Below are 10,353 nucleotides of genomic sequence, written 5' to 3'. Positions count from 1 at the left end.
TATTGCAGCATAGTTATAGCAGCACTTAGTTCTCTTCTCAAATATGAGAAGTAAAGGACTTTTTAGGGATATGTACATAAGATTAATTTTGGAAAAACAAATTGAATTTTTTCTTGATTATATAAATGGATACTTATTTTGGACCAAAATAAAAAAGCAAATTGATCATTTATTGTGGATCGGATGAAGTACTGGTTTTTAACATTTAAAAGATCAAAAGAAAAATAAGATTGTTACTTAATTAAAACGGGAATTGTTCAAGGAAAACTGGAAAAGTATAAACACGTAGATCACGCGTTGAAGTGTTTGCTAAACATGCACAATCAACATATCAAATGAAGATTTTTTTTTAATATATAAAAATAATGAAAATAGATTAAGATGACAGTACAAAGACGATATATTAATTAATATATTGATAGTAAGCATGTAAAATATATTGCTTAACGCGGATTTTTTTTGTTCCAAACACTTGTCCTGAGAAAATTCCTCTTTACCTGGAAAATTCATCAATCAATAAATAATAATAAATGGCAACAATCAGATTAAAGTTTAAGATTAGGTAGGAATTATTCTTCTAATCAAATTCAAACTAATGGAATATTCCACATAGTGAACGTTCCATTTCCTAATTAATCACAAATCAAAGGCATATTAAGTTATTTAATGCATATTAAGAAATCCCAAAACGTTGATGCGTGTATGGCTACTACATGCAATAAAATAAAATAAAAAAAGGCCACTTGTCTTGTGTCCTTGCAATAGCCACATTGGTCAATTAATTTCTTATTTTAATGGCCATGCAACAAATGGATAAGGTTGCCAACAATACTTTAGCAAAGTGTCTCATTCACAAATTTGAAACCATTCCAACCCCTCTTTCTCACTTATCTTTAATTTGCATTACTATTACTCTCGCTGTCTCAATTTATATGAATCTATTTTCTTTTAGTCCGTGCTAAAAAGAATTATCTCTTTTTATATTTAGAAATAATTTACCTTTATGCAATAATTTATGTAACTATAAAATATATGTGTTTCATATTACATTACCAGTTCAAAAATCTTCTCTTTTTTCTTAAACAGATGGAGTATTATTATTTGAGAGAAACCCCCACACCCACGCAACCCCACCCCCACCCCAACCCCAACCCAACCCCAACCCCAACCCCAACCCATGAATAACAAACACCTTTTTCTTTTTGTGTCCCTTGGGGTTTTCCAAAGGCCAAATTAATTAGCTAAAGCTTCTTTCATTTCTATAGCCATTGGAGTACTTTCTTGTAACTATATATATAAATAGACAATTGTGAATGTGTTTACTCATACAAAGAGGAATTAATACGCGGAAACTAGAAAAAGAAACTTGAGAGATTTTATCATTATAATTAGTAGTATTGTTCGTTGTTTGTTATTATCAATATGGTGATTCAGAAGTTTGAAATATGTAGAGAGATGGTGAAAATGGCAATAGAGTTTGTGGCAGTGGTTGTAGATGCAGTTGGTATTGTTATTTCTAAAGACAATTCTAATTCTTCTTCTTCTTCTTCTTCGTCACAATCCAATCTTCCAACTCCTTACGTTGGATTTTAAGATGTAAAGAGTTTTCTTGGGATAAAAGTTGTCGTCCAACGGAGCCTAGAAGAAGGCGACTCGCGCAAACACATGACTTCTTTTCAATAGAAACTGTGATCAATCTCAGAGATCTTATTGACCGGCTAACCTTTTATTTTATTTTTATTTTTATTTTTTTAGATTAAGTATCATGAAACTGTGAGAATTCATATAAACGGCTGGTCCAATACATTTAGAATTGAGACGTAGTTATTATTGTAGTTTGTAGCATGGTATACAAAATTCAGCTCATATTGCTTATTGGCTTCTTCTTCTTCTTCGTGTTCTTCAATTTACTGTTATTGTGTTCCTAATTATTTAATTAAATTTTTTATATGCAAGATCAGACGAGTTGTATAAAAAAAAAAATTAACGAATAATTTTTATCGAATTAGATATTTTATTGGTTCATATATAAAAGTGAGCAGCAAACTAATCAAAGATGCTGAGGACAATGATATGTTGATAAACAATTTTTTGATGAAATCATACTGCAATCTCATACCTAAAAAATAAATGCATACAGAAAAAAAAAATCCTAAAAATATTTCATGGTCAAGACGTAACAGAGAATTGGGAATTCGAAGTTTATCTTTTTAAAATTTTGAATGTGATGGCTACAAAAGCGAATTAGAAAATAGAGAAATGAAAAAGCATGACTTAAATATGAAATCTTTACTCCTTACATAAGACATATTCCCAACTTTTAGGATCTAATTTGGATGTGTGTTTATTTTTCAAAAGAAAGGATTTTTTTTTTTTTAATTATTATCTTTTTTTGGATGTATCCCTAAATAGGGAGAGGGAAGAAAGAAATGAGCTAATTTCAATAGTTAACTAAATAATAACCTTCGGTCTTTACCATTTTCTCATCGAAGGTGATATTTTTTGTTTTCCCAGCAATTATTTTTATTTAAAAAGAAAGAATATATATATATATATATATATATATATATATATATATATATATATATATATATATATATATATATATATATATATATATAACCTTTTGACATAGACACGTAACACGTTAATGATTGACATCGTATTGGAGGATATTACAGTCATGAGATTACCAAATACTCATGCAAACTGATGACTCTTGCTTGTGCGAACAAAATCTTACATTGGTAGCTGAAAATATTGGGAGTCTGCATATAAGGTGTAAAATCTTTTAATGGTGTGAGACCTTTTGAAGAAAACCGTGAGCTTATCCAAAACGGACAATATCACACCATATTAAGAGTATCTTTAGAGTGGTTGAATCCAACAACTGGTATCAAAGCCCAAATTCAGTGGGACGAGTATGGCGATGGTAGAGTTCAAAGGGAAAATTGTTGGTGTGCGAATAAAGTCTCACATTGGTAGCTGAAAAAATTGAGTCCTTTTGGGAAATACCGTACGGACTTGGTCTAAAGCGAACAATATCACACTATGTTAAGAGTATTTTTGGACTGATTGAGTCCAACAATGACAAATTAAAGTTTTATAATATTCAACAGGAAATAATTGGAACAAATGATCCACTTAATAGGCTCTATAGTTTGAATTATATTAGTAGTTTTGCAGTATTTTACTCCTTTTATGAATTTCAACTATTAGAGGGGTTTAGAAGGGTACTTTTGAGCGATCTAATTAAAGTGTTTGGATGAAACTTCGTAGAATTCGAGGATCAAGATGCTAAATCGGTGCAAGTACATATGTCATGGGGCAAATAGAAAGCTCGCTTAGTTTTATGAGATTTGAGCTTAAGAGTTGGTCCCAAAATTTAGCTCGAGCCTGAAAAATTTAGAAAGAATCAGGAAAATTTCAAATAATTAAACATTTTTTTTATAAAAAGAACAGAACCTTCAACTAAACTAAAGGAATACAATAGAGCTTTTTTCACTTGTGCTTTTGAAAATTGATAGCTTCTTCCTTAATTTAAGCTGAGGCGTTCAAAAAAGAAAAAAGTTAAAAAAAAAAATAAAAGGAATCGTGAGTAATGGGAATTGAACTAGTGACCTCACAAAAGTTTTTAACTCCCTTGAACATCAAGTTATGCTTTTGGACTTCATTTAGGAAATTCAAAACATAATATATAAAGTTAAAAATCAGATTTTACCTTATATACAGTGTAATTTTTCGGCGAAAGAGGATTGAGTGAACCCCTTCCGCCGCCCTAAATCCGCCCCTAGATGGAAGGTAATGAATAGATTACGTACATACAAAATCTGAATCTCTTTCGATAATTATATTTTTATCAAATTATCAGTCCAATAGAATATAAATAAGAAAAAACTCACAAGTGAAAGGTGAAATAGTTTATACAGTTCATGTATCGTCAACTATTGTAGATCATTTATAAAGGAGAGAATTGTTCTTAAAAAATGTTTTTGTTAAATCAAAAAAAACTGGCGACCAACACCGAAATTGACTTATTGTCGAAAAAATGTCTGCCAAATACGACCAACATGTCAAAATGAAGAAAAGATTATTAGTAATATAAAAAATAGGGAGATATAATGATACACTGCTAAACTAATAATAGGCATCCAAAATATAGAGCCTAACGCGAGAAGTTTTATTGTGTACGAGATACAACTATTACATGACTCATATAAATTGTATGAGTATCCTTTCATCTTCCGCCAAGTGGACTTTGGATCCCACATTCAGTAATATTTCTTTCTTTTATTTCTAAAGCTATTGCCTATTATTCTCTCCTCGCCGAATTTATCCTAATTATATGGCAAAGTAATATAAGGTGGGTCCCATAATTCTAGATGTTAATCATTAACACCCTCACACAAGTATGACATGGCATATCTCACACATCATAAAATTTCTCAGCCTAACGCGGATCTTTTTAGTTCCTACCATATGCCTGTTGAAAATAAGAAAAAATCGTTTTGTTTGTACGTAGTTTCAATATTAAAGATTCTAGATTTTCTCTTCCCTTATTACATTTGTTGGCCGTTTGTACATATATTTTCTTTTTTACTTTTTATAAAATAGTTAAAAATATTATTTGTTCATGAAATTTGATCAACTTTTGTCAAAAAATTTCAAGTTCCGGTCAATTTTTGGGTAAAAAAGTTTCTTCCACTTACAAGTTACAAAATTTTAATTATTTTTCAAGTAAAATGCATGTTCAAACAACTTCAACTTCAAAAATTATTTTTTATAACTCTTTTTTCAGTTTCAATTAAATTTACATTGAGACGCTAGCTAGTTAGATAATATTTATATAATGTGTGACCAACTATCCTACAACACGTGTCTGATTACTTGTCGTACGTTATTATTGGTCGGACCCCCAACAAACAAAACAATGACTATTTTTTTGCGTTCCTTGGTGTCTTCCAAAGGCCAGATTTAGCTAAAATTTCTTTGATTTTACAACCATTGGAGGAGTTTTTTTGTAGCTCTATATATAGAAAAGTTTGTTTATAACACATTCATAATTATAAATACGCGGAGACTTGAAAAGAGGAGCTGAGAGATTTATCATTACTAATTACTTAATTAGTATTACTGTTATTATTATTATTTTTATTATTATTATGGCGATTCAAAGGTTAGAGATATGTATAGAGATGGTGAAAATGGCGATAGAGTTTGTGACTGTATTTGTGGAAGCAGTTGGTACTGTTATTTGTAAAGACAATTCTTCCTCGTCTTCTTCGTCAACACTTGAGTCCAATATTCTTCCAATTCCCTACGTTGGTCTTCTCCCATAAAATTTATCTAAAGACCGAGCGTGCGCTCCACATAAATGATGTTTTCCTGGCCCGTCTAGCTTCTCAAGGTAGGGATAATTAAGGTTTGCATATACACTACTCTCGTCAGACATCACTTGATTATACTGAATTTGTCGTTGTTGTACTCTGGTCCATGGCCCACACTTTGAAATGTAAACTAAGTTGTAAAGAGATTTCTTGGGAATAAAGCTTTTGATTTTCTGTACTTTTCTCCATTTCGTCTTTCTTTATTTTAGATGCACTAGTTTGTATGGGATCTTAATAGCTTGTTTGGATGGTTGTTATCTATTACGTGTGTATTGTTATTTTTTTTAAATACAATATTTGTTTTGATTATTAATGACGAAAAGTGTCATTTTATATAACGACGAATTTGGTATAGTGCAGTCGTTATTTTGCTTTTTTCTCCCATCTTGCCCTTCCTTATTACTCCCTCCGTTTCATATTATATGAGGTAGTTTGACTCTACACGGAGTTTAAGAAAAAAGAAGAAGACTTTTAAAACTTGTGGTCTTAAAAGTTTAAGGGGTAAAAAGTTTGTGGGGTCATGACATTTGTGTGGTTATAAAAGTTTCTCATTAAGAGTAAATAGGTAAAATAAAAGAGTTTAAAGTTGAATTGTTTTCAAATTTAGAAATGTGTCATTTATTTTGGAACAGACTAAAAAAGTATCTCATTTAATATGAAACGGAGGGAGTATTAAATAATTATATTTTATACTTTATCTTACTTTTTATATAATAACTCTATAATTGTATCATATTTTCTTTTTTTATAATGTTCAAGTTTATTTTCTTATTTTTTGTGCATGTATTGTAAAACGACGACATGATATATAGATGGGCTAAGATATCTTATTAAAGTTTGTACTTAATTTATAGCATGGTAGGTGAAATTCAACTCATATTGCTAGCTTGTCGGCTTCTATCTTGTTTTCTTTTTTGTTGTTCTAACTGTTCTCTAAAATTTTCTATATCCAGGGTTAATTAAAAATATGAATTGGACGATAATGATCTAGATGAGTTATTAATAATGGGATTAATTTAATTTGAGATTAGATATTAAAAGGGATAATTCTGTTCAATTTTAAATATCAAATCCTGAATTATTTCTTACATTAGACAAATTCCCAACTTTTTGGATTTAATTAATTGGGATGTGTTTACCTTTCGGAAAAAAAGGTAATTTTATTACATTCTTTTGTTCTCATTTTTTATTTTTGGTGTATCTCTAAATAGGGAGAGGTGAAGAAAAATAATGAGCTACTCTCATTTGTCACCTACACTACCACATTGTTTTGTACCATTTTCACCTATTGAAGTGACATTTTTCGTTTTCTCCCAACTAAGTACTCCCTCCAATGGTGAAGGTGTTCTGATTTCCGGAATCAAATAAATTATTCTTTGGCTGTAATTTATTTTTTTTTAAGAATTTTGATTTTTTATTTATTTTAAATTATAGTACTTTTTACGTAGTTTTAAAATATATAAACTTTATTTCAAGAAACTGAAAAATTGTATATCCAAATGCATGGTCAAAATTAAGAAGTTTAAATCTCGAAAAATGAAAAATGTTACATAAATTGAGACAGTGGGAGTACTATTTTATTCATTTCAATTTATGTAGCATAATTTGAATTGACATAAAGTTTAAGAAAGAAATGAAAATTTTTAATTATTATGGTATAAAATACTACGTCATAGCATTTGTGTGGCTATAAAAATTTTGAAAGGTATAATCTTAAACATAGCATAATATTTGCAGCCATAAATATTCTCATTGTGAGTAAAATAGGACGTGTAAAGTTAATTATTTTAAATTTAGAAGTGTTTCGTTCTTTTCTGAAACAGATTAAAAAGAATGAGTGTTAAATATAAATTAAAACGGAAAAAGTACTAGCTTTGTTATAATAGTAGTAGCATTTAATGTATATCCATCTTTTTGACGAAGATATCCTAAAATATAAGTAACCCATTTGAGGATATTATAATCATATGATTACCAAATAGACTATTTGATTTGTTCATGCAAATCTTGATGACAAATAATCAACATTTATAATATCCATCAGGAGAATGATTGGAACAACACGGTCCACTTAGAATCTATACTTTGTATTATAATTTGTAAATTAGTAGTGAATTATTTATATTCCTTGTATTATATGAATATATGGTAGATAAAATAAGCATCCACCTTCTTAAATCAAATCTTTGTTTATTTAATTTGATTGTAATTGGCTAAAACTTGAACTCGTGATCTGTGTGTTTATGACTTATTGTTCACTCCAACCAATCAAAAGAAGGGGTATTTACATATTCCCGTTAGATGCTGGTAAGATTCTTGAACAACTTCACACCATTCGTTTTAATTAGTACTAATTAAACCATATTTCTTCGCTTATAAGACCAGCATAATGGCCGAGCTTGGACTAAATTTTCGACCTCTTACCTATTAGGAGTGGGCGTTCGGGCAATTCAGATTGAATATAAAAATTTCGGTTTGGATTTTCGATTTTCGGATTGAAGAAATGATAATTCAAATCCCATCCAAATAAGCTCGAATTGTGTTGGATTTTTTAAGTTCGGCTTCAGATTAATCGATTTGGATATTTTGAATTTTCGGTTTTGAACTTGTAAGTTGAGATATTTTTTCTTTTTACAAAAATGAATATCCAAACAAAGTACTCATGTTAAATTGCCTGAAAAGTTCCTCATATTCTCACCACAATAATCCAAATAAAGTATTCAAGTAATGAAATTATTATCAAAGAAATATAACAGAAATATTAATGCAGCCGATAAGAAGTTACAATAGTAAAAACAAGTCCAAATAGAAAGTATTCTGACATTAACTAGTAATTAATATTGAATATATAAGATAATATCTAATGAGCTAGGGTAGTGAACTTATTATTATTGGTATATGGATAATGGACTAAATATAAAGTATAATATTTTGAATTTTCGGATATTAAAAAATCTGAAGTACCAAATCCAATATCCAAATTTGAAATACAAATTAAAATTTTAAAAATTAAATCCAAAATCTAGTCCGTAATCCGAAAATCCAAATCTAAAATCAAAAAAAAAAAATCGAATCTGGTTTGGATTTCGGGTTTGCCAAACTATGCCCTTACATTTTACTATTCTATTTGTATAAGCTATCCGGGGCAGATGTAGCCTTTCGGCTACGGTTCATCTGAACCCATAATTTTCGACATAAAATATGAATTTATATGTAAAAACATACTAAAATCTCAACAAGTATTAAATTTGAACTTATAATTTTAGCAGGACAATACATTCAACGCTAAAATTTATAAAGCCGAACCCAATAAATTTAAATTCTGAATCCGACTGACTGAATTGCTGCACAACAATAAGAAGATTATTCTTGATCAAAGCCACGTGGAACAATTGATCATAAGAGGTTTGTCAAATACAACCGACGTAATAAATGAAGGAAAGATCAAATATAAAATGGGGGAGTGAAATGATACACTACTAAATTAATTATAGTCATGCAAAATATCGAGCCTAACGCGGACATTTTTAGTTCCACATAGTTTGCCTATTAAAAATTTAAAACATCTTTTTTTTTTTGTAGTCTCAATTTCGAAGATTCTAGATTTGCTCTTCCTTTTATGTGCTTCCAACTGGGTTTCTGTATACCTTTGAACGAAATATTTAGGGAAAAATATAAAATTGATCGGTCAATCGAAATTAATTATATTTACTAACCTAAAAGTATATAAAATATGTATATAATATACATATATATATATAAAAAAAATATACAATTTTTCTACTATTATTTTTAAGAGCTAATAAAATATATATATTTATGACCCACTTGTCTACTCCCACGAAACCAACAACAATAACAATCACCCAGTGTAATTTCACAAATGAGATCTAAAGAGGGCCGGATATATGCAGTTTTACCCCTATCCTGGAAGGAAAGAGAGACTATTTCAATAGACCCTCGGCTAAAAAAATGGAAGAAGCATTGATAGCAAGTAATAGCAATACAAGATATTTAGAAAACTAAATCCAAGATAGCAAAGGAGAATATGAAAGAAGTATCGAAGCAAGTAATAACAATGCAAAATATATAGTGATAACAAACTAAGGGAGTATCGATGGCAAGTAATAACAGTCCAAGATATGTGATAATAGCAAGCAATTTTTTTTTTTAAGAAATTAACCCAAATAGCCGCCCACCTAATTTCTTAAACTAAAAATAGACGGATGATGTATAATATATATAAGATTTATGTATAATATATATATATATATAACTATGTATAATCTTATATATGGGCTAGAAAAAGTAAACACTAGCGGCTATTTGTGTAACAATCCCATTTTTATTTTATTTTGCGTCCCTTGGGGTCTTCCAAAGGCCAGATTTAGCTACAACTTTCTTTGCTTTGCTTAACCAATGGAGGAGTTAAGTTTCTTTTAACTATATATATAAGAATACGTGGAGAACATAAATTTAAAGCTGAGAGATTTATACGTCATTTATCAATATAATTATTAGTATAGTATTGTTCTTATTATCATAATGGTGATTCAGAGGTTGGAAACATGCATGGAGATGATGAAAATGGCGATAGAGTTTTTGACAAGTTTTATAGATGCTGTGGTTATTGTCATCTCTAAAAACAATTCTTCCTCGTCAACACAATCCATTCTTCCAACACCCTACATTGGACTTCTTCCTTAAATAATTTGCCAAAAATAGTGTTGAGGTAAAACGACCTAATGATGTTCTTGATATGGTATCATATCGGCCGTTTTGGGATACGCTGCATGATTTTTCCAAAAAGATCTCGTAACCACACTGTTTGTATACTTATCTGTAAAGAACTTTCTTGGGGTATAGCTTTAGTTTCTTTTTCGTCTTCTTTTATTTAGATGCGTCAGTTTGCATGGGAGCTCTGTTTTAAAAGGTAGAATTGGGATTCGTCCGGGACTCGCTCCGA

Source organism: Nicotiana sylvestris, chromosome 12, assembly GCF_000393655.2.
Source record: "Nicotiana sylvestris chromosome 12, ASM39365v2, whole genome shotgun sequence".
Taxonomy (NCBI): Eukaryota; Viridiplantae; Streptophyta; class Magnoliopsida; order Solanales; family Solanaceae; genus Nicotiana; species Nicotiana sylvestris.
The sequence above is the reverse complement of the archived record's forward strand: the minus strand, read 5'-3'. Positions refer to the sequence as shown.